The sequence below is a fragment of the Euprymna scolopes genome, chromosome 37 (genome assembly GCF_053919585.1).
Source record: "Euprymna scolopes isolate OS-2025 chromosome 37, ASM5391958v1, whole genome shotgun sequence".
NCBI lineage: Eukaryota > Metazoa > Mollusca > Cephalopoda > Sepiida > Sepiolidae > Euprymna > Euprymna scolopes.
In genome coordinates, this window is record NC_136518.1 from 13,377,558 (window position 1) to 13,396,608 (window position 19,051).

Below are 19,051 nucleotides of genomic sequence, written 5' to 3' on the forward strand. Positions count from 1 at the left end.
CGCTATGCGCGTTAGGTTGTAAAACAAAAGTTAAGTAGTTCGAATCCACCCCGGGGCGTTTCCTCTTCCTCTTTAGAATTATCGTTCATATACTCTTCCATTTCAAACAACAGTGTCTTTCGATAATTCTAAACAAGAAAGTTAATTAGTTTTCTCATTTTATTCATTACCCTTTGTTTTCCTGTTGATTATTGAAAAATTTACATGTAGAATCCAGACCGTCGTCTTCTTTCGTGGCGCAAGCGGTTAGCGCGTTTGCTGTTAACCGAAAGGTTGGTGGTTCGAATCCACCCGGGGGGCGTTTCCTTTGAAAGGAGTTGGGGTGACATTTGGTAGCCGTTTACCAGGATTATCGAAATCAGGAAGAAGGTGTGTTAGCTAACCAAAAAACAAAAACAAAAAATAAACAGGAGGTTTACTGTTTATAACAGGTGGGACCTCCCAACAAGCGAGTCAACAAAAAACAGCGCATAACCAGGAATATCTCGGCAATCAGGTAGGAAAACCACTATTTTTGTTCTTTTCACTTCCTTTTGCTTTGTCATTGTTCGTTTTTGGACTTCTTGTGGGCTTTTTCAAAGAGCGCTTAATTTTTTTTTAATATGGAATCTACTAGGGCTGCAGAGGAGTTGGGTCGTGGGATTGAAGAGGGGGGCCGGCTAACCCCAAAACTTAATGTAACGGGATCCAGAATTCCACTGTTCACAGGTTTGGTTGTGGAGTTGGGACCCTGGATCAGAGCAATAGAAAAGAAAGGGCGCATCTATAACCTGCCGGGGACCAATATGATCTTACTGGCGTATGACTATACCGAGGCTGTTGCCTCAGAATGGATTGGGGAGTATTTGGATAAGTACAGATCCCAAACCAACTGGGAGAGGTTTGAACATAACATCCAACAGCACTTCGGCAGTCACTCGAGCTAAGGTAGCCTACCCGGATCAAGATCGGAGAAATAATCCGGCTACTCAGGCACAGCTGGCAGAGTTCTTCACGGATGCTTTGAGTAATTCTCTGTTGCGTGAGGACGTTGCAAGGGCAGAACCTAACACGTTGAAGGAGGCCTTTGCACAGGCTCGACGAGCTGAAGATCTTCTCCAGAGATTAGGAAAATTAGAGAACATGACAGACTGGTTGAAGGTCTGCTACGGATGCGGTCGACGAGGACACATCCGAGCAAAATGCCCTGAGCTTCAGAGTTGGGAAGAAGCCACCGGGACTTAAGGTTAGGGGGAAGATACATACCCCATCCTTACTTTAAGAGGGGTCTATTGTACTTTGTTTCCCAGAAAGAAGGGCACAGGGCACATTAATGTAGGATTAAGGACAGAAACAATCCACTCAAAACCAAATTAAAACCCAGGAAGGCCCCAACAAAGAAATCTTTAAACTAGTTAGGGTCGCCCCAGTAGCGAAAGGGCGGGTGACCCCTAGGAGAGATAGGAATGTCCGGAAAAGCATAGATGGGGCTTTAAAATTTAAATGCTACAATTGCGGAAAAGAGGGGCACTATAGTTATCAGTGCAGAGACGGGGTGCACTGTTTCAACTGTGACCGCCCGGGACATTCAAAGAGGACCTGTATGTTGAGACCTAAGTGTTTTAAGTGCGGCAGTGAAGAACACTTAATTCGGAGTTGCAAGGCAAAGGGGTTCGTACGGTGTGACGAGTGTAAGGAAAGAGGGCACACCGCAACTAGCTGTCCCCTTAGGAAGAAGTAGACGTGCCATGGGTTCGGGAAGAGCGGGCATTTATGGGACTGTCGTAGAAAGAGGAAAAGTAACGTTAAGAATCCTTCGGACAAGGATAGAGATGGGATTAAGTTATGTCAAATATGGTCCGAAGATGACGAACATTGAAATAGAGGGCAGAACGTTCAGAGCGCTGATAGACACCGGATCGGAAGTTTCAGTCATTAGTTCTTTAGAGTTGCAAAGACTAAGACTCCCGATTTATGTCGACTAAGGTGAACGCGTTTCAAGCAGATGGGGGTAGATTCAGATTAGATTGGATGCTAGAAGTAAAGATAAAGGTGGGGGAGACCGAGACATCCAACACACTGTATGTAGCGCCAAAAATGACCCACGACGTGATACTGGGGGGAGACTGGCTTAGACAGAGGAAAGCCATATTAAAATTCGACCCTCCAAAGTTAGTCCTTGGGGAGGAAGAGATTATTTTAGGTAGCACGATGCTCACTCGAGTGAACCTCGTGTCTCATGAAGATTTAAAGATTGCACCTAGAACAGCGGTGACGAGCTGGGGTGAGATAGAAGGGGCTATAAGGGATAACGAAGCCGTTTATCAGGTGTTACCCCTTCCCCACATAGAAGAGGACGAGAACGTGACGGTGTTACTAGCATTAGTGCAGGAAGGTCAGGCGCAGAATTTTCCGGTAGTTGTAGCAAATACGAGTCTGAAGACGGTTAACATTAAATCAGGAACTCAGTTGGGCAGAGCTTCAGTGTTAACATTAAAAACTAGGGCGAGGTGCGAAGAAATGCCTGTAAAGAGTGAAGCAATTAGTGACAAGGTGGAATTGGACTGTCCTGATCAATACCGAGAGAGATTAGGAAGACTATTTAAAGCTAATAAGCGAGTATTAGCTAAGTCAGATAAGGAATTAGGTAATACGTGTACAGTAAAAATGTCGATTGACACAGGAGACCACCAACCAATAAAGATGAGGCCATACAGAACGCCTATTTGGAAGAGAGAGTTGGTTGAGAAAGCAGTGAAGGAGATGGTAGAGGCTGGTATTATCGAGCCATCTCAATCACCTTGGGGTTTCCCAGTAGTAGTAGTAGTAGTAGTAGTAGTAGTAGTAGTAGTAGAGAAAAAGGACGGAGGAAATAGATTTTGCGTAGATTTTAGAGAACTTAATAAAAGAGCGTTACTATGTGTATTTGTAGGATGCGTCGCCTGATAATGATGGCTGGATGGACAGTAGCGCTGCGCCACACACACAGCACAATATTTAAGAAGACCAGCGAGGTGACAATTACACACTCTAAGTGGATCTTGATATTCGTCATCGATCTGGGAGCGTATCGGAAGGTTCAAAGGGAACTAGAACACGAAGTTGACTTAGCGGTGGACTTAAATCTGCAAATGCAGAAAAATCAATCAAAACTTGGGATAAATTCTGATCCAGCGTTATTTGTATCACTAGGAGGACGGTTAGATAAGATGAAACAAAGACTCCGATACGTTGGAGGATATTTTAGGGATATTGGATTACTGGCAACAGAAGGGACCCAAAAAACGAGTTAGAAAGAGATCTATACTACCTTTCGTAGGTAAAGTACTACACGTATTATTCGGTACAGTATCAGAAAGTGACACAGAGGCATTAGGAAAGCATATAAGCGGTTTAGAGGAAAATCAGCAGAAGATAAAGCACGTCGTAGGGGAAAGTTTATCGATAGTGAATGTTACTGGATACGAACTAACAGAACATAGACAAAGAATAAACTGGCTATCTCGTATGGTCACAAGCCTAAACGGAAGTTTGACGCTAGAAGAATAAGTACCGTAGAGGCTGTAATTGGGCAAATACTGGAACTGATGATGATGACAAACCAACTCGACTCATCAATTCAGTTATTGACATTGGCAATGGAACATGTTAGGACACAATTAGATTTACTTTCATTAGCGCACATGTCACCGAGCATCATACCTCCCAAAGACTTAAAAACAATACTCGGGATGATTCAGTCAGACTTGCCACATGCTTTACGCTTACCAGTAGATCCAAAGAAGAGTCTATGGGAATATTATAAAACCTTAAGTTGTGCTACAATTATGCAAAATGATAAGATTTACGTAATGGTTGAGTTACCTTTGTTGAGTGGAGGTAGCGACTTCGAGGTGTTTAACGTAATTAATTTACCGATACCGTTTCCTGATAACGTCACTGAGGAGAGAGAAGTAGCAAGATACCAAATTCATAGTGTTGTCGCCTAGCGAAGCACTAGCGTGTAGCATGAATGCACTGAATGTTTGTGCAATAAAAAGTCCCATCTATGCAACTAACGGACACAACATGCATCGTTCGATTATTCGAAGGTAATGAAGAGGGAATCGATAAATACTGTGGAGCAGAGGTGTCAGCGGATACCCCCCCTCCAAGCTATATATGAAAGTATGGACCCCTATCACTAAGGAATTTCCGAAGATAGAAGCTCACGAAATTCCACCTGTTCTGAAACCGGTCGGAAAGACCGCTACGAGCGAGTTAGTAGATGAGTTACGAACAGGAAGAGTAATAACAAACAAGACAAATGGCGATGGGAAAAAGTAAGTAAATGGTTATATCCTACAATAATCATCTTGGTCGTGATGATGATAATAGCTTTTCTAGTGTATGGGAAAAGGAGAGTAAGCCACATCAATAGCATCCTAAGGGCTAGAAAAGATGCTAATAAAGTAGATGAGGATGAGGGTAACCCTCAATTAGAGCGCTTAAAAGGAAAAGTCCATTCGACGTTTGAAATGAATAGGGATGAGCATGAAGTGGGGAACGCTACCGTGGTTTTTGATAATGCCACCAGTCCTGGTACAGAACCGAGACTATCAACAAACCCCGCATCTAATACCCTACCAACTTTGGAGATACATATGTGAAGAAGACTGAAGCCGGGTAATCAAGAAATATATATATATATATGTATGCATATATATACATATATATATATATATATATATAAGAAAAAATAATACTAATGATAAGGGTTCTGGACACTTATAAAATCATAATGAACTGAAGACAGATTAAAAAAAACACGAACTTTGAAAGAAAACTTTTTGCATGTGCATGAAAGATAAAGCTTTAAAAAAATTTCTTCTTTTATTAATCAAATAGCTAAATATTATGAATTGTAAAACCACAGAGATTCCCTAGTATTAAGGCCAAGTAAGAAGGAGTGGGTTAGAAAAAATATTGATCCCAATATTGTTTCTTTTAAGTAGGGGAGGTAATGTAACGAAGTAAGGGTGTGGGGAGGTTGATGCCCCTCCCCGTTAGGAAGAAAGACAAAACCACTTGGTGTCAAGTTGTTTATTTAAGAATCACGAGAACTCTGTGTGTTAAAGGTTAAAAGAGAAACTGTATTTACTAACTGTTTATTTGAGTTCGATCAGATCTTGGAAGCGAGCGATTGTTTTATTTTTAGAAATGATGATTCAGATTATGGACTGAGAGCGGAATTTCTAAACAAAGAGAAATAATATCCACGTGATGTTCAGAGGGCGAACATGAATGTTTTTATATATATATCAACAAGTTAGAGAGATACGGGGGAATGAGCAGAAGACAGACTCTCAAATGGACAGATAGAGAGAACACAGAAAGTCAGACCAGAGCGGGCTTTTGACTTAAAACACATTTCTTCAGATACCCAGAGACCGACACTCCACAAGGTTACAAGCTGACGCCTTCGACCATATTCTTAGAATAATAACACATCGCTTCCTTCAGGACTGAAAGAATTATAAGAACTGTACTTTTTTTTAATATATATTTGTGTGCAGAATCGTTTTATCCTTTTTTCTTTTACTACACTAAAAATCCACGGCTCACTTTCGACGACGTTCGTCGTTAAGAGGATACACAATGAATTGGTCCAGGATATATATCTAGCCGATCAACCGATAATTCGGTCACTTCCCCATACCAGTAACTTTAGACGGCCAAGAATTATCACCGGCAGTGGAAGGGTTCGGAGGTCGACGATCATCCTCAACCTTTTCTATTTTCTATTCTCCGAGTTACCCCAATCTGAATCTGAAAATCCTTCTAAATTTAGAGGATATGTAGATTTTGCAATATTAAAGATTGTTCCTCGGTTCCTTTTAGGTAACGAAGGACTTGTTTTGCACGATAAAGGTCCTTAATTGTCCGTTTCGATAAGTATTAAGATAGCTTTGTTACAGTGTAACATATGTTAGGCATAGTTGCGGTCATCAAGTAGATAAGGCTCCCTACCATTTCCCTGTATATTCGATTATCTATGGATTTTGTTTCGGTCCCTATATTTTTTATTTATGTCCATTTCGAACTTGAGCAGAATTTTTTTAATGTATCGTGATTGGTTCATAGTTATAGTTTCATTTTCACAGGTAAATTTTATACCGAGGAACCATGACAGTCGTCCAAGATCGACCACTTTAAATTTTTTATTTAATTCATTTTTAACATCTTTTAAAGTGCTGTCACAGTTTGAGGCGAGTAATATATCGTCAATCCAAAAACACAAAATCAACAATTTATTACCTACATTTTTGGTATACATGCACGCGTCTACGGGACATTGCTTGAATTCCTGTTCTATTAAATTCCAATTGTGTGCACTTTGTTTTAGTCCATATAACGATTTATTTAATTTCCACGCCCAATTTGTATTTTTCATTTTAAATCCCTCTGGAGGGTAAATGTAAATTTCACAGTCAATCGGAGCGTTTAAATAAGCATTTTTTTACATTCATTTGATGTATTTTTAAGCGGCAAGTTGTAATAAAATTCTAATTGTTGTTAAATTTGTCGTTGGTGAAAATGTTGCAAAATATTTCACTCCAGAAATTTGTGAAAAACCTTTTGCAACAAATCTTGCTTTTAAAGTTTCACTGCCAGAAGCTGTGATTTTTTTTAAAAAATCCCAGCGTGAAGAAATTATATTTTTATCTGTTGGTTTTGCCACTATTTCGTATGTGTTATTTTCAGATCAAGCTTTCAATTCGGATATCATAGCTTGTTCCCATTCTTGGTGATTTTCTGAATTAATCGCCTTATTCTAACTTTCCGGTGCGCTGTTCAACGAGTAATAGTAATACACGGCGTAATCTTGTATCTTTTCAATTTGTAAGAAGTCTGGCCTTTTTCGGGACCTTATTGGGTATCGACGTGTCAGTATAATATTTTCGTCAGAAGTTCTACTGTAATTGTCGTTGTTATTAATATTTTCATTGTGATCGATTAAGATGCTAGGTAATATTTCACTATCGTTCGGCTTATATATTTTGTCATTTTCCCCTGTGCACACACATCACAATTTGGGAGATCGTCTGAAGGTATTATTTTCATGCCTTCGACTACATTTGGTAATTTTTTAATATCAACTGTATTGCTGTGTCCTAGAATTTTATGCTAGGTTTCCAAGTCGTGACAGGCAGTTTTTGAGGGAACCATACTTTTTAAATAATATAGTCGGCCATTTTCTTTAATGTCAAATACAGTTCCATTGGGGTATATCCATTTTGACTTGTTTTGGCCAAATTTTATATTCGTACCTTGTTTAATTGCAGCCTGCACGGAAAATATGTCTTGCTTAAATGTAGGTATGAACAGAGCATCTTTTAGAATACAGTTACAGATTTCGCCTTTATAATTTTTTTAATGATATTTTAGCATCGCCTCTTTTGAAGACTATATCATTTATTTAACTACCATCGGCAAGTACGACAAAATGACTTTGTGGATTAAAGTTTGAATCAAAATTAATAAAATCAGATTCCTTGAAGATAACATGTGCTGTAGCACCACAGTCTACAAGGAGATTTTTACCGTTTGTGGTATTGTCAAAGTTACATGTGAATAGAGAGGAATGTTCTTCCTCAAAGTTCTGTTGGAGATTGAATGACTTTTTGTAGTTTTCGAATACTTAGATATCCCAGAAATTTTGCATGCAAAAATTCGAATTTAGATTCCGATCCGTCACGCTTTAATTGGTTGTCAAAATGATTAGCGACTCCAGTCGACACATACCCCAATTAGGAGTCAAAAATAATTTTACGGTTGGTCAAATATCGTCTGCCTCCGTGGCACAACCCAGTTAGCGTGTTCTGCTGTTAACCGAAAGGGTAGTGGTTCGAATCCACACGAGGGCGTTTCCTTTTCCTCTTAAGCATTATCGTTCATAAGCAACCGTGTGTTGCGATAAGTCTAAACAAGAAAGTTAATAAGTTTTCTAATTTTATTCATTCCCCTATGTTTTCCTGTAGATTATTGAAAAATTTACATGTAGAAGCCACTCCGCCGTCTTCCTTCGTGGTGCAAACAGTTAGAGAGTTCGGCTGTTAATTGGAAGGTTGGTGGTTCAAATAACCCCGGGGGCGTGTCCTTTTCTCGTTTTGTTCATTTGTATAAGACGTAACAAGTACTAACAATTCGGCCATCGTGCTGTCTGTATCCTTGTGAACATAATTCTTTTTATTTTTTGCTTAATCTTCTAAATTTACTTCATATTTAATTTGTCAAAATATAACAAGTATTTAGCACGAGTGGGGTTTGAACCCACGCAGACACTTGTCCCTAGGAACTTAAGTCCAACGTCTTAACCACTCGGCCATCGTGCTTTCTGTGTCCTAGTGAGCATAACTCTTTTTATTTTTGGCTTAATCTTCTAATTTTAATCATATTTAATTTGTCAAAATATAACAACTATTTAGCACGAGTGGGGTTCGAAACATGGCAGACACTTGTCCATTGGAACTTAAGTCCAACGCCTAAACAACTCGGCCATCGTGCTCTCTGTATCCTAGTGAACATAATTCTTTTTATTTTTTGCTTAATCTTCTAATTTTAATCATATTTAATTTGTCAAAATATAACAAGTACTTAGCACGAGTGGGGTTCGAACCCACGCGAACACTTGTCCATTGGAACTTAAGTCCAACGCCTTAACCACTTGGCCATCGTGCTGTCGGTATCCTAGTGAAAATAATTCTTTCTTTTTTTGCTTAATCTTCTAATTTTACTCATATTTAATTTGTAAAAATATAATAAGTATTTAGCACGAGTGGGGTTCAAACCAACGCGGACACTTGTCCATTGGAACTCAAGTCCAATGCGTTAACCACTCGGCCATCGTGCTGTCCGTATCCTAGTGAACATAATTCTTTTTATTTTTTGCTTAATCTTCTAATTTTGATCATATTTAATTTGTCAAAATATAACAAGTATTTAGCACGAGTGGGGTTCGAACCAACGTGAACACTTGTCCAGTGGAACTTAACTTGAGAAGGGTTCGACCCACCGCAGACACTTGTCAATTGGAACTTACGACCAAAGCCTTTAGCATTCGGCCATCGTACTGTCTGTACCATAGTTAACATAATTCTTTTTATTTTTTGCTTAATCATATTTAATTTGTCACAATATAACAAGTTATTAGCACGAGTGGGGTTCGACCCCACGCGGAGACTTGTCCATTGGAAATAAAGTTCAACTCCTTAACCACTTGGCCATCATGCTCTCTGTATCCAAGTGAACATAATTCTTTTTATATTTTGCTTAATCTTCTAATTTTAATCGTATTTCATTTGTCAAAATATAACAATTATTTAGCACGAGTGGGGTTCGAACCTACGCGCACACTTGTCCATTGGAACTTAAGTCCAACGCCTTAACCACTCGGCCATCGTGTTCTCTATATCCTAGTGAACATAATTCTTTTTATATTTGCTTAATCTTCTAATTTTAATCATATTTAATTTGTCAAAATATAACAAGTATTTAGCACGAGTGGGGTTCGAACCCACGCGGACACTTGTCCATTGGAACTTAAGTCCAACGCCTTAACCACTCGGCCATCGTGCTGTCTACATCCTAGTGAACATAACTCTTTTTATTTTTTACTTAATCTCCTAATTTTAATCATATTTAATTTGTAAAAATATAACAAGTATTTAGCACGAGTGGGGTTCGAACTCACGCGGACACTTGTCCATTGGAACTTAAGCCCAACGCCTTAACCACTCGACCATCGTGCTCTCTGTATCCTAGTGAACATAATTCTTTTTATTTTTTACTTAATCTTCTAATTTTAATCATATTTATTTTGTCAAAATATAACAAGTATATAGCACGAGTGGGGTTCGAACCCACGCGGACACTTGTCCATTGGAACTTAAGTCCAACGCCTTAACCACTCGGCCATCGTACTCTCTGTATGCTAGCGAACATAATTCTTTTTATATTTGCTTAATCTTCTAATTTTAATCATATATAATTTGTCAAAATATAACAAGTATTTAGCACGAGTGGGGTTCGAACCCACGCGGACACTTGTCCATTGGAACTTAAGTCCAACGCCTTAACCACTCGGCCATCGTGCTCTCTGTATCCTAGTGAACATAATTCTTTTTATTTTTTACTTAATCTTCTAATTTTAATCATATTTAATTTGTCAAAATATAATAAGTACTTAGCACGAGTGGGGTTCGAACCCATGCGGACACGTGTCCATTGGAACTTAAGTCCAACGGCTTAACCACTCGGCCATCGTTCTCTCTGTATCCTAGTGAACATACCTCTTTTTATTTTTTACTTAATCTTCTAATTTTAATCATATTTAATTTGTCAAAATATAAAAAGTATTTAGCACGAGTGGGGTTTGAACCCATGCGGACACTTGTCCATTGGAACTTAAGTCCAACGCCTTAACCACTCGACCATCGTGCTCTCTGTATCCTAGTGAACATAATTCTTTTTATTTTTTACTTAATCTTCTAATTTAAATCATATTTATTTTGTCAAAATATAACAAGTATTTAGCACGAGTGGGGTTCGAACCCACGCGGACACTTGTCCATTGGAACTTAAGTCCAACGCCTTAACCACTCGGCCATCGTGCTCTCTGTATCCTAGTGAACATAATTCTTTTTATATTTGCTTAATCTTCTAATTTTAGTCATATATAATTTGTCAAAATGTAACAAGTATTTAGCACGAGTGTGATTCGATCCCACGTGCACACTTGTCCATTGGAACTTAAGTCCAACGCCTTAACCACTCGGCCATCGTGCTCTCTGTATCCTAGTGAACATAATTCTTTTTATTTTTTACTTAATCTTCTAATTTATATCATATTTAATTTGTCAAAATATAACAAGTATTTAGCACGAGTGGGGTTCGAACCCATGCGGACACTTGTCCATTGGAACTTAAGTCCAACGCCTTAACCACTCGGCCATCGTGCTGTCTACATCCTAGTGAACATAACTCTTTTTATTTTTTACTTAATCTTCTAATTTTAATCATGTTTAATTTGTGAAAATATAAAAAGTATTTAGAACGAGTGGGGTTCGAACCCACGCGGACACTTGTCCATTGGAACTTAAGTCCAACGCCTTACCCACTCGGCCATCGTGCTGTCTACATCCTAGTGAACATAACTCTTTTTATTTTTTACTTAATCTTTTAATTTTAATCATATTTAATTTGTCAAAATATAACAAGTATTTAGCACGAGTGGGGTTCGAACCCACGCGGACACTTGTCCATTGGAACTTAAGTCCAACGCCTTAAACACTCCACCATCGTGCTCTCTGTATCCTAGTGAACATAATTCTTTTTATTTTTTACTTAATCTTCTAATTTTAATCATATTTATTTTGTCAAAATATAACAAGTATTTAGCACGAGTGGGGTTCGAACCCATGCGGACACATGTCCATTGGAATTTAAGTCCAACGCCTTAACCACTCGGCCATCGTGCTCTCTGTATCCTAGTGAACATAACTCTTTTTATTTTTTACTTAATCTTCTAATTTTAATCATATTTAATTTGTCAAAATATAACAAGTATTTAGCACGAGTGGGGTTTGAACCCATGCGGACACTTGTCCATTGGAACTTAAGTCCAACGCCTTAACCACTCGGCCATCGTGCTCTCTGTATCCTAGTGAACATAACTCTTTTTATTTTTTACTTAATCTTCTAATTTTAATCATATTTATTTTGTCAAAATATAACAAGTATTTAGCACGAGTGGGGTTTGAACCCATGCGGATACTTGTCCATTGGAAATTAAGTCCAACGCCTTAACCACTCGGCCATCGTGCTCTCTGTATCCTAGTGAACATAACTCTTTTTATTTTTTACTTAATCTTCTAATTTTAATCATATTTAATTTGTCAAAATATAACAAGTATTTAGCACGAGTGGGGTTCGAACCCGTGCGGATACTTGTCCATTGGAACTTAAGTCCAACGCCTTAACCACTCGGCCATCGTGCTCTCTGTATCCTAGTGAACATAATTCTTTTTATTTTTTACTTAATCTTCTAATTTTAATCATATTTATGTTGTCAAAATATAACAAGTATTTAGCACGAGTGGGGTTCGCACCTACGCGGACACTTGTCCATTGGAACTTAAGTCCAACGCCTTAACAACTCGGCCATCGTGCTCTCTGTATCCTAGTGAACATAATTCTTTTTATATTTGCTTAATCTTCTAATTTTAATCATATATAATTTGTCAAAATGTATCAAGTATTTAGCACGAGTGGGATTCGAACCCACGTGCAAACTTGTCCATTGGAACTTAAGTCCAACGCCTTAACCACTCGGCCATCGATCTCTCTGTATCCTAGTGAACATAATTCTTTTTATTTTTTACTTAATCTTCTAATTTTAATCATATTTAATTTGTCAAAATATAATAAGTATTTAGCACGAGTGGGGTTCGAACCCATGCGGACACGTGTCCATTGGAACTTAAGTCCAACGCCTTAACCACTCGGCCATCGTGCTCTCTGTATCCTAGTGAACATAACTCTTTTTATTTTTTACTTAATCTTCTAATTTATATCATATTTAATTTGTCAAAATATAACAAGTATTTAGCACGAGTGGGGTTCGAACCAACGTGAACACTTGTCCAGTGGAACTTAACTTGAGAAGGGTTCGACCCACCGCAGACACTTGTCAATTGGAACTTACGACCAAAGCCTTTAGCATTCGGCCATCGTACTGTCTGTACCATAGTTAACATAATTCTTTTTATTTTTTGCTTAATCATATTTAATTTGTCACAATATAACAAGTTATTAGCACGAGTGGGGTTCGACCCCACGCGGAGACTTGTCCATTGGAAATAAAGTTCAACTCCTTAACCACTTGGCCATCATGCTCTCTGTATCCAAGTGAACATAATTCTTTTTATATTTTGCTTAATCTTCTAATTTTAATCGTATTTCATTTGTCAAAATATAACAATTATTTAGCACGAGTGGGGTTCGAACCTACGCGCACACTTGTCCATTGGAACTTAAGTCCAACGCCTTAACCACTCGGCCATCGTGTTCTCTATATCCTAGTGAACATAATTCTTTTTATATTTGCTTAATCTTCTAATTTTAATCATATTTAATTTGTCAAAATATAACAAGTATTTAGCACGAGTGGGGTTCGAACCCACGCGGACACTTGTCCATTGGAACTTAAGTCCAACGCCTTCACCACTCGGCCATCGTGCTGTCTACATCCTAGTGAACATAACTCTTTTTATTTTTTACTTAATCTCCTAATTTTAATCATATTTAATTTGTCAAAATATAACAAGTATTTAGCACGAGTGGGGTTCGAACTCACGCGGACACTTGTCCATTGGAACTTAAGCCCAACGCCTTAACCACTCGACCATCGTGCTCTCTGTATCCTAGTGAACATAATTCTTTTTATTTTTTACTTAATCTTCTAATTTTAATCATATTTATTTTGTCAAAATATAACAAGTATATAGCACGAGTGGGGTTCGAACCCACGCGGACACTTGTCCATTGGAACTTAAGTCCAACGCCTTAACCACTCGGCCATCGTACTCTCTGTATGCTAGCGAACATAATTCTTTTTATATTTGCTTAATCTTCTAATTTTAATCATATATAATTTGTCAAAATATAACAAGTATTTAGCACGAGTGGGGTTCGAACCCACGCGGACACTTGTCCATTGGAACTTAAGTCCAACGCCTTAACCACTCGGCCATCGTGCTCTCTGTATCCTAGTGAACATAATTCTTTTTATTTTTTACTTAATCTTCTAATTTTAATCATATTTAATTTGTCAAAATATAATAAGTACTTAGCACGAGTGGGGTTCGAACCCATGCGGACACGTGTCCATTGGAACTTAAGTCCAACGGCTTAACCACTCGGCCATCGTTCTCTCTGTATCCTAGTGAACATACCTCTTTTTATTTTTTACTTAATCTTCTAATTTTAATCATATTTAATTTGTAAAAATATAAAAAGTATTTAGCACGAGTGGGGTTTGAACCCATGCGGACACTTGTCCATTGGAACTTAAGTCCAACGCCTTAACCACTCGGCCATCGTGCTCTCTGTATCCTAGTGAACATAACTCTTTTTATTTTTTACTTAATCTTCTAATTTTAATCATATTTAATTTGTCAAAATATAACAAGTATTTAGCACGAGTGGGGTTTGAACCCATGCGGACACTTGTCCATTGAAACTTAAGTCCAACGCCTTAACCACTCGGCCATCGTGCTCTCTGTATCCTAGTGAACATAACTCTTTTTATTTTTTACTTAATCTTCTAATTTTAATCATATTTATTTTGTCAAAATATAACAAGTATTTAGCACGAGTGGGGTTTGAACCCATGCGGATACTTGTCCATTGGAAATTAAGTCCAACGCCTTAACCACTCGGCCATCGTGCTCTCTGTATCCTAGTGAACATAACTCTTTTTATTTTTTACTTAATCTTCTAATTTTAATCATATTTAATTTGTCAAAATATAACAAGTATTTAGCACGAGTGGGGTTCGAACCCGTGCGGATACTTGTCCATTGGAACTTAAGTCCAACGCCTTAACCACTCGGCCATCGTGCTCTCTGTATCCTAGTGAACATAATTCTTTTTATTTTTTACTTAATCTTCTAATTTTAATCATATTTATGTTGTCAAAATATAACAAGTATTTAGCACGAGTGGGGTTCGCACCTACGTGGACACTTGTCCATTGGAACTTAAGTCCAACGCCTTAACCACTCGGCCATCGTGCTCTCTGTATCCTAGTGAACATAATTCTTTTTATATTTGCTTAATCTTCTAATTTTAATCATATATAATTTGTCAAAATGTATCAAGTATTTAGCACGAGTGGGATTCGAACCCACGTGCAAACTTGTCCATTGGAACTTAAGTCCAACGCCTTAACCACTCGGCCATCGTGCTCTCTGTATCCTAGTGAACATAATTCTTTTTATTTTTTACTTAATCTTCTAATTTTAATCATATTTAATTTGTCAAAATATAATAAGTATTTAGCACGAGTGGGGTTCGAACCCATGCGGACACGTGTCCATTGGAACTTAAGTCCAACGCCTTAACCACTCGGCCATCGTGCTCTCTGTATCCTAGTGAACATAACTCTTTTTATTTTTTACTTAATCTTCTAATTTATATCATATTTAATTTGTCAAAATATAACAAGTATTTAGCACGAGTGGGGTTCGAACCCATGCGGACACATGTCCATTGGAACTTAAGTCCAACGCCTTAACCACTCGGCCATCGTTCTCTCTGTATCCTAGTGAACATAACTCTTTTTATTTTTTACTTAATCTTCTAATTTTAATCATATTTAATTTGTCAAAATATAACAAGTATTTAGCACGAGTGGGGTTTGAACCCATGCGGACACTTGTCCATTGGAACTTAAGTCCAACGCCTTAACCACTCGGCCATCGTGCTCTCTGTATCCTAGTGAACATAATTCTTTTTATTTTTTACTTAATCTTCTAATTTTAATCATATTTATTTTGTCAAAATACAACAAGTATTTAGCACGAGTGGGGTTTGAACCCATGCGGATACTTGTCCATTGGAAATTAAGTCCAACGCCTTAACCACTCGGCCATCGTGCTCTCTGTATCCTAGTGAACATAACTCTTTTTATTTTTTACTTAATCTTCTAATTTTAGTCATATATAATTTGTCAAAATATAACAAGTATTTAGCACGAGTGGGGTTCGAACCCACGCGGACACTTGTCCATTGGAACTTAAGTCCAACGCCTTAACCACTCGGCCATCGTGCTGTCTAAATCCTAGTGAACATAACTCTTTTTATTTTTTACTTAATCTCCTAATTTTAATCATATTTAATTTGTCAAAATATAACAAGTATTTAGCACGAGTGGGGTTCGAACCCACGCGGACACTTGTCCATTGGAACTTAAGTCCAACGCCTTAAACACTCCACCATCGTGCTCTCTGTATCCTAGTGAACATAACTCTTTTTATTTTTTACTTAATCTTCTAATTTTAATCATATTTATTTGTCAAAATATAAAAAGTATTTAGCACGAGTGGGGTTCGAACCCATGCGGACACTTGTCCATTGGAACTTAAGTCCAACGCCTTAACCACTCGGCCATCGTGCTCTCTGTATCTTAGTGAACATAACTCTTTGTATTTTTTACTTAATCTTCTAATTTTAATCATATTTAATTTGTCAAAATATAACAAGTATTTAGCACGAGTGGGGTTCGAACCCATGCGGACACATGTCCATTGGAACTTAAGTCCAACGCCTTAACCACTCGGCCATCGTGCTCTCTGTATCCTAGTGAACATAACTCTTTTTATTTTTTACTTAATCTTCTAATTTTAATCATATTTAATTTGTCAAAATATAACAAGTATTTAGCACGAGTGGGGTTTGAACCCATGCGGACACTTGTCCATTGGAACTTAAGTCCAACGCCTTAACCACTCGGCCATCGTGCTCTCTGTATCCTAGTGAACATAATTCTTTTTATTTTTTACTTAATCTTCTAATTTTAATCATATTTATTTTGTCAAAATATAACAAGTATTTAGCACGCGTGGGGTTTGAACCCATGCGGATACTTGTCCATTGGAAATTAAGTCAAACGCCTTAACCACTCGGCCATCGTGCTCTCTGTATCCTAGTGAACATAACTCTTTTTATTTTTTACTTAATCTCCTAATTTTAATCATATTTATTTTGTCAAAAGATAACAAGTATTTAGCACGAGTGGGGTTCGAACCCACGCGGACACTTGTCCATTGGAACTTAAGTCCAACGCCTTAAACACTCCACCATCGTGCTCTCTGTATCCTAGTGAACATAATTCTTTTTATTTTTTACTTAATCTTCTAATTTTAATCATATTTATTTTGTCAAAATATAACAAGTATTTAGCACGAGTGGGGTTCGAACCCATGCGGACACTTGTCCATTGGAACTTAAGTCCAACGCCTTAACCACTCGGCCATCGTGCTCTCTGTATCCTAGTGAACATAACTCTTTTTATTTTTTACTTAATCTTCTAATTTTAATCATATTTAATTTGTCAAAATATAACAAGTATTTAGCACGAGTGGGGTTCGAACCCATGCGGACACATGTCCATTGGAACTTAAGTCCAACGCCTTAACCACTCGGCCATCGTTCTCTCTGTATCCTAGTGAACATAACTCTTTTTATTTTTTACTTAATCTTCTAATTTTAATCATATTTAATTTGTCAAAATATAACAAGTATTTAGCACGAGTGGGGTTTGAACCCATGCGGACACTTGTCCATTGGAACTTAAGTCCAACGCCTTAACCACTCGGCCATCGTGCTCTCTGTATCCTAGTGAACATAATTCTTTTTATTTTTTACTTAATCTTCTAATTTTAATCATATTTATTTTGTCAAAATATAACAAGTATTTAGCACGAGTGGGGTTTGAACCCATGCGGATACTTGTCCATTGGAAATTAAGTCCAACGCCTTAACCACTCGGCCATCGTGCTCTCTGTATCCTAGTGAACATAACTCTTTTTATTTTTTACTTAATCTTCTAATTTTAATCATATTTAATTTGTCAAAATATAACAAGTATTTAGCACGAGTGGGGTTCGAACCCATGCGGATACTTGTCCATTGGAACTTAAGTCCAACGCCTTAACCACTCGACCATCGTGCTCTCTGTATCCTAGTGAACATAATTCTTTTTATTTTTTACTTAATCTTCTAATTTTAATCATATTTATTTTGTCAAAATATAACAAGTATTTAGCACGAGTGGGGTTCGCACCCACGCGGACACTTGTCCATTGGAACTTAAGTCCAACGCCTTAACCACTCGGCCATCGTGCTCTCTGTATCCTAGTGAACATAATTCTTTTTATATTTGCTTAATCTTCTAATTTTAATCATATATAATTTGTCAAAATGTAACAAGTATTTAGCACGAGTGGGATTCGAACCCACGTGCACACTTGTCCATTGGAACTTAAGTCCAACGCCTTAACCACTCGGCCATCGTGCTCTCTGTATCCTAGTGAACATAACTCTTTTTATTTTTTACTTAATCTTCTAATTTATATCATATTTAATTTGTCAAAATATAACAAGTATTTAGCACGAGTGGGGTTCGAACCCATGCAGACACTTGTCCATTGGAACTTAAGTCCAACGCCTTAACCACTCGGCCATCGTGCTGTCTACATCCTAGTGAACATAACTCTTTTTATTTTTTACTTAATCTTCTAATTTTAATCATGTTTAATTTGTGAAAATATAAAAAGTATTTAGCATATTATTTAGTATATCTGTACGTGATGTTGCCAAGCTAATCAAAAACCTTGATTCCAGTAAAGCAACTGGCCCTGATGGTATTCCAATTATAGTACTCAAAAAACTTCAACCTGAACTAGCGCCCATACTTACAAAACTGTTTAAACGTTGTCTTAAGGAGAATAGTTTCCCATCTCCCTGGAAAATCTCATCAGTATGCCCTGTATTTAAGAATCAGGTGATCGCTCATCCCCCTCTCAGTACAGGCCAATAAGTCTCCTGTGCGTCATAAGTAAGTTGCTAGAATCTGTATTAAATACAGAAGTAATCAAACATCTCAACAAAAATAACCTTCTTAGTGACACTCAATATGGTTTCCGTTCTGCTAGATCTACAGCAGATGTCCTTACAGTTATATCGCATAGGATTAGCAAATCTCTCGACGGTGGCAATCTTTCTAGGGCAATTGCTCTTGACATATCTAAAGCCTTTGATAGGGTATGGCATAAAGGTTTACTTCATAAGATCGCTAGCTATGGTATAGCTGGAAAAGTCTTCTCAATTATTAAATCATTTCTTTCTGATAGATTCATAAGAGTAGTAGTTGAGGGGCAAAAATCAGAAGCTCACAATATTAATGCCGGTGTCCCTCAGGGATCCATCCTGGGCCCAACACTTTTCCTGATCTACATTAATGATCTTC

At 37.7% G+C, this 19,051-nt stretch overlaps 51 non-coding genes across 51 annotated transcripts; all 51 read right to left on the reverse strand.

Moving 5' to 3' along the window:
* Window positions 1-8,271: 8,271 nt before the first annotated feature.
* Trnal-uaa (transfer RNA leucine (anticodon UAA)) lies at window positions 8,272-8,354 on the reverse strand. The gene has a single exon. It is a non-coding gene; the product is annotated as a tRNA-Leu (tRNA).
* Window positions 8,355-8,617: 263 nt separating this feature from the next.
* Trnal-uaa (transfer RNA leucine (anticodon UAA)) lies at window positions 8,618-8,700 on the reverse strand. The gene has a single exon. It is a non-coding gene; the product is annotated as a tRNA-Leu (tRNA).
* A 642-nt stretch (window positions 8,701-9,342) lies between these two features.
* Trnal-uaa (transfer RNA leucine (anticodon UAA)) lies at window positions 9,343-9,425 on the reverse strand. The gene has a single exon. It is a non-coding gene; the product is annotated as a tRNA-Leu (tRNA).
* An 89-nt stretch (window positions 9,426-9,514) lies between these two features.
* Trnal-uaa (transfer RNA leucine (anticodon UAA)) lies at window positions 9,515-9,597 on the reverse strand. The gene has a single exon. It is a non-coding gene; the product is annotated as a tRNA-Leu (tRNA).
* Window positions 9,598-9,687: 90 nt separating this feature from the next.
* Window positions 9,688-9,770, reverse strand: Trnal-uaa (transfer RNA leucine (anticodon UAA)). The gene has a single exon. It is a non-coding gene; the product is annotated as a tRNA-Leu (tRNA).
* Window positions 9,771-9,860: 90 nt separating this feature from the next.
* Window positions 9,861-9,943, reverse strand: Trnal-uaa (transfer RNA leucine (anticodon UAA)). Its single transcript has one exon. It is a non-coding gene; the product is annotated as a tRNA-Leu (tRNA).
* An 89-nt stretch (window positions 9,944-10,032) lies between these two features.
* Window positions 10,033-10,115, reverse strand: Trnal-uaa (transfer RNA leucine (anticodon UAA)). Its single transcript has one exon. It is a non-coding gene; the product is annotated as a tRNA-Leu (tRNA).
* Window positions 10,116-10,205: 90 nt separating this feature from the next.
* Trnal-uaa (transfer RNA leucine (anticodon UAA)) lies at window positions 10,206-10,288 on the reverse strand. The gene has a single exon. It is a non-coding gene; the product is annotated as a tRNA-Leu (tRNA).
* Window positions 10,289-10,378: 90 nt separating this feature from the next.
* Window positions 10,379-10,461, reverse strand: Trnal-uaa (transfer RNA leucine (anticodon UAA)). Its single transcript has one exon. It is a non-coding gene; the product is annotated as a tRNA-Leu (tRNA).
* A 90-nt stretch (window positions 10,462-10,551) lies between these two features.
* Window positions 10,552-10,634, reverse strand: Trnal-uaa (transfer RNA leucine (anticodon UAA)). The gene has a single exon. It is a non-coding gene; the product is annotated as a tRNA-Leu (tRNA).
* An 89-nt stretch (window positions 10,635-10,723) lies between these two features.
* Trnal-uaa (transfer RNA leucine (anticodon UAA)) lies at window positions 10,724-10,806 on the reverse strand. Its single transcript has one exon. It is a non-coding gene; the product is annotated as a tRNA-Leu (tRNA).
* Window positions 10,807-10,896: 90 nt separating this feature from the next.
* Window positions 10,897-10,979, reverse strand: Trnal-uaa (transfer RNA leucine (anticodon UAA)). Its single transcript has one exon. It is a non-coding gene; the product is annotated as a tRNA-Leu (tRNA).
* A 90-nt stretch (window positions 10,980-11,069) lies between these two features.
* Trnal-uaa (transfer RNA leucine (anticodon UAA)) lies at window positions 11,070-11,152 on the reverse strand. The gene has a single exon. It is a non-coding gene; the product is annotated as a tRNA-Leu (tRNA).
* A 90-nt stretch (window positions 11,153-11,242) lies between these two features.
* On the reverse strand, window positions 11,243-11,325 carry Trnal-uaa (transfer RNA leucine (anticodon UAA)). The gene has a single exon. It is a non-coding gene; the product is annotated as a tRNA-Leu (tRNA).
* Window positions 11,326-11,415: 90 nt separating this feature from the next.
* Window positions 11,416-11,498, reverse strand: Trnal-uaa (transfer RNA leucine (anticodon UAA)). Its single transcript has one exon. It is a non-coding gene; the product is annotated as a tRNA-Leu (tRNA).
* Window positions 11,499-11,588: 90 nt separating this feature from the next.
* Trnal-uaa (transfer RNA leucine (anticodon UAA)) lies at window positions 11,589-11,671 on the reverse strand. The gene has a single exon. It is a non-coding gene; the product is annotated as a tRNA-Leu (tRNA).
* Window positions 11,672-11,761: 90 nt separating this feature from the next.
* On the reverse strand, window positions 11,762-11,844 carry Trnal-uaa (transfer RNA leucine (anticodon UAA)). The gene has a single exon. It is a non-coding gene; the product is annotated as a tRNA-Leu (tRNA).
* Window positions 11,845-11,934: 90 nt separating this feature from the next.
* On the reverse strand, window positions 11,935-12,017 carry Trnal-uaa (transfer RNA leucine (anticodon UAA)). The gene has a single exon. It is a non-coding gene; the product is annotated as a tRNA-Leu (tRNA).
* Window positions 12,018-12,107: 90 nt separating this feature from the next.
* Window positions 12,108-12,190, reverse strand: Trnal-uaa (transfer RNA leucine (anticodon UAA)). Its single transcript has one exon. It is a non-coding gene; the product is annotated as a tRNA-Leu (tRNA).
* An 89-nt stretch (window positions 12,191-12,279) lies between these two features.
* On the reverse strand, window positions 12,280-12,362 carry Trnal-uaa (transfer RNA leucine (anticodon UAA)). Its single transcript has one exon. It is a non-coding gene; the product is annotated as a tRNA-Leu (tRNA).
* Window positions 12,363-12,452: 90 nt separating this feature from the next.
* Trnal-uaa (transfer RNA leucine (anticodon UAA)) lies at window positions 12,453-12,535 on the reverse strand. The gene has a single exon. It is a non-coding gene; the product is annotated as a tRNA-Leu (tRNA).
* A 470-nt stretch (window positions 12,536-13,005) lies between these two features.
* Window positions 13,006-13,088, reverse strand: Trnal-uaa (transfer RNA leucine (anticodon UAA)). The gene has a single exon. It is a non-coding gene; the product is annotated as a tRNA-Leu (tRNA).
* Window positions 13,089-13,177: 89 nt separating this feature from the next.
* On the reverse strand, window positions 13,178-13,260 carry Trnal-uaa (transfer RNA leucine (anticodon UAA)). Its single transcript has one exon. It is a non-coding gene; the product is annotated as a tRNA-Leu (tRNA).
* Window positions 13,261-13,350: 90 nt separating this feature from the next.
* On the reverse strand, window positions 13,351-13,433 carry Trnal-uaa (transfer RNA leucine (anticodon UAA)). The gene has a single exon. It is a non-coding gene; the product is annotated as a tRNA-Leu (tRNA).
* Window positions 13,434-13,523: 90 nt separating this feature from the next.
* Trnal-uaa (transfer RNA leucine (anticodon UAA)) lies at window positions 13,524-13,606 on the reverse strand. The gene has a single exon. It is a non-coding gene; the product is annotated as a tRNA-Leu (tRNA).
* An 89-nt stretch (window positions 13,607-13,695) lies between these two features.
* Trnal-uaa (transfer RNA leucine (anticodon UAA)) lies at window positions 13,696-13,778 on the reverse strand. Its single transcript has one exon. It is a non-coding gene; the product is annotated as a tRNA-Leu (tRNA).
* Window positions 13,779-13,868: 90 nt separating this feature from the next.
* On the reverse strand, window positions 13,869-13,951 carry Trnal-uaa (transfer RNA leucine (anticodon UAA)). The gene has a single exon. It is a non-coding gene; the product is annotated as a tRNA-Leu (tRNA).
* Window positions 13,952-14,041: 90 nt separating this feature from the next.
* On the reverse strand, window positions 14,042-14,124 carry Trnal-uaa (transfer RNA leucine (anticodon UAA)). Its single transcript has one exon. It is a non-coding gene; the product is annotated as a tRNA-Leu (tRNA).
* A 90-nt stretch (window positions 14,125-14,214) lies between these two features.
* On the reverse strand, window positions 14,215-14,297 carry Trnal-uaa (transfer RNA leucine (anticodon UAA)). Its single transcript has one exon. It is a non-coding gene; the product is annotated as a tRNA-Leu (tRNA).
* A 90-nt stretch (window positions 14,298-14,387) lies between these two features.
* Trnal-uaa (transfer RNA leucine (anticodon UAA)) lies at window positions 14,388-14,470 on the reverse strand. Its single transcript has one exon. It is a non-coding gene; the product is annotated as a tRNA-Leu (tRNA).
* Window positions 14,471-14,560: 90 nt separating this feature from the next.
* Trnal-uaa (transfer RNA leucine (anticodon UAA)) lies at window positions 14,561-14,643 on the reverse strand. The gene has a single exon. It is a non-coding gene; the product is annotated as a tRNA-Leu (tRNA).
* Window positions 14,644-14,733: 90 nt separating this feature from the next.
* Trnal-uaa (transfer RNA leucine (anticodon UAA)) lies at window positions 14,734-14,816 on the reverse strand. Its single transcript has one exon. It is a non-coding gene; the product is annotated as a tRNA-Leu (tRNA).
* Window positions 14,817-14,905: 89 nt separating this feature from the next.
* Trnal-uaa (transfer RNA leucine (anticodon UAA)) lies at window positions 14,906-14,988 on the reverse strand. Its single transcript has one exon. It is a non-coding gene; the product is annotated as a tRNA-Leu (tRNA).
* A 90-nt stretch (window positions 14,989-15,078) lies between these two features.
* Window positions 15,079-15,161, reverse strand: Trnal-uaa (transfer RNA leucine (anticodon UAA)). Its single transcript has one exon. It is a non-coding gene; the product is annotated as a tRNA-Leu (tRNA).
* A 90-nt stretch (window positions 15,162-15,251) lies between these two features.
* On the reverse strand, window positions 15,252-15,334 carry Trnal-uaa (transfer RNA leucine (anticodon UAA)). The gene has a single exon. It is a non-coding gene; the product is annotated as a tRNA-Leu (tRNA).
* Window positions 15,335-15,424: 90 nt separating this feature from the next.
* Trnal-uaa (transfer RNA leucine (anticodon UAA)) lies at window positions 15,425-15,507 on the reverse strand. Its single transcript has one exon. It is a non-coding gene; the product is annotated as a tRNA-Leu (tRNA).
* A 90-nt stretch (window positions 15,508-15,597) lies between these two features.
* Trnal-uaa (transfer RNA leucine (anticodon UAA)) lies at window positions 15,598-15,680 on the reverse strand. The gene has a single exon. It is a non-coding gene; the product is annotated as a tRNA-Leu (tRNA).
* Window positions 15,681-15,770: 90 nt separating this feature from the next.
* Trnal-uaa (transfer RNA leucine (anticodon UAA)) lies at window positions 15,771-15,853 on the reverse strand. The gene has a single exon. It is a non-coding gene; the product is annotated as a tRNA-Leu (tRNA).
* A 90-nt stretch (window positions 15,854-15,943) lies between these two features.
* Window positions 15,944-16,026, reverse strand: Trnal-uaa (transfer RNA leucine (anticodon UAA)). Its single transcript has one exon. It is a non-coding gene; the product is annotated as a tRNA-Leu (tRNA).
* Window positions 16,027-16,115: 89 nt separating this feature from the next.
* Window positions 16,116-16,198, reverse strand: Trnal-uaa (transfer RNA leucine (anticodon UAA)). The gene has a single exon. It is a non-coding gene; the product is annotated as a tRNA-Leu (tRNA).
* Window positions 16,199-16,288: 90 nt separating this feature from the next.
* Window positions 16,289-16,371, reverse strand: Trnal-uaa (transfer RNA leucine (anticodon UAA)). The gene has a single exon. It is a non-coding gene; the product is annotated as a tRNA-Leu (tRNA).
* Window positions 16,372-16,461: 90 nt separating this feature from the next.
* Trnal-uaa (transfer RNA leucine (anticodon UAA)) lies at window positions 16,462-16,544 on the reverse strand. Its single transcript has one exon. It is a non-coding gene; the product is annotated as a tRNA-Leu (tRNA).
* A 263-nt stretch (window positions 16,545-16,807) lies between these two features.
* Trnal-uaa (transfer RNA leucine (anticodon UAA)) lies at window positions 16,808-16,890 on the reverse strand. Its single transcript has one exon. It is a non-coding gene; the product is annotated as a tRNA-Leu (tRNA).
* A 90-nt stretch (window positions 16,891-16,980) lies between these two features.
* Window positions 16,981-17,063, reverse strand: Trnal-uaa (transfer RNA leucine (anticodon UAA)). The gene has a single exon. It is a non-coding gene; the product is annotated as a tRNA-Leu (tRNA).
* Window positions 17,064-17,153: 90 nt separating this feature from the next.
* On the reverse strand, window positions 17,154-17,236 carry Trnal-uaa (transfer RNA leucine (anticodon UAA)). The gene has a single exon. It is a non-coding gene; the product is annotated as a tRNA-Leu (tRNA).
* A 90-nt stretch (window positions 17,237-17,326) lies between these two features.
* Window positions 17,327-17,409, reverse strand: Trnal-uaa (transfer RNA leucine (anticodon UAA)). Its single transcript has one exon. It is a non-coding gene; the product is annotated as a tRNA-Leu (tRNA).
* A 90-nt stretch (window positions 17,410-17,499) lies between these two features.
* Window positions 17,500-17,582, reverse strand: Trnal-uaa (transfer RNA leucine (anticodon UAA)). The gene has a single exon. It is a non-coding gene; the product is annotated as a tRNA-Leu (tRNA).
* A 90-nt stretch (window positions 17,583-17,672) lies between these two features.
* Trnal-uaa (transfer RNA leucine (anticodon UAA)) lies at window positions 17,673-17,755 on the reverse strand. The gene has a single exon. It is a non-coding gene; the product is annotated as a tRNA-Leu (tRNA).
* A 90-nt stretch (window positions 17,756-17,845) lies between these two features.
* Trnal-uaa (transfer RNA leucine (anticodon UAA)) lies at window positions 17,846-17,928 on the reverse strand. The gene has a single exon. It is a non-coding gene; the product is annotated as a tRNA-Leu (tRNA).
* An 89-nt stretch (window positions 17,929-18,017) lies between these two features.
* Trnal-uaa (transfer RNA leucine (anticodon UAA)) lies at window positions 18,018-18,100 on the reverse strand. Its single transcript has one exon. It is a non-coding gene; the product is annotated as a tRNA-Leu (tRNA).
* A 90-nt stretch (window positions 18,101-18,190) lies between these two features.
* Window positions 18,191-18,273, reverse strand: Trnal-uaa (transfer RNA leucine (anticodon UAA)). The gene has a single exon. It is a non-coding gene; the product is annotated as a tRNA-Leu (tRNA).
* Window positions 18,274-19,051: the final 778 nt, after the last annotated feature.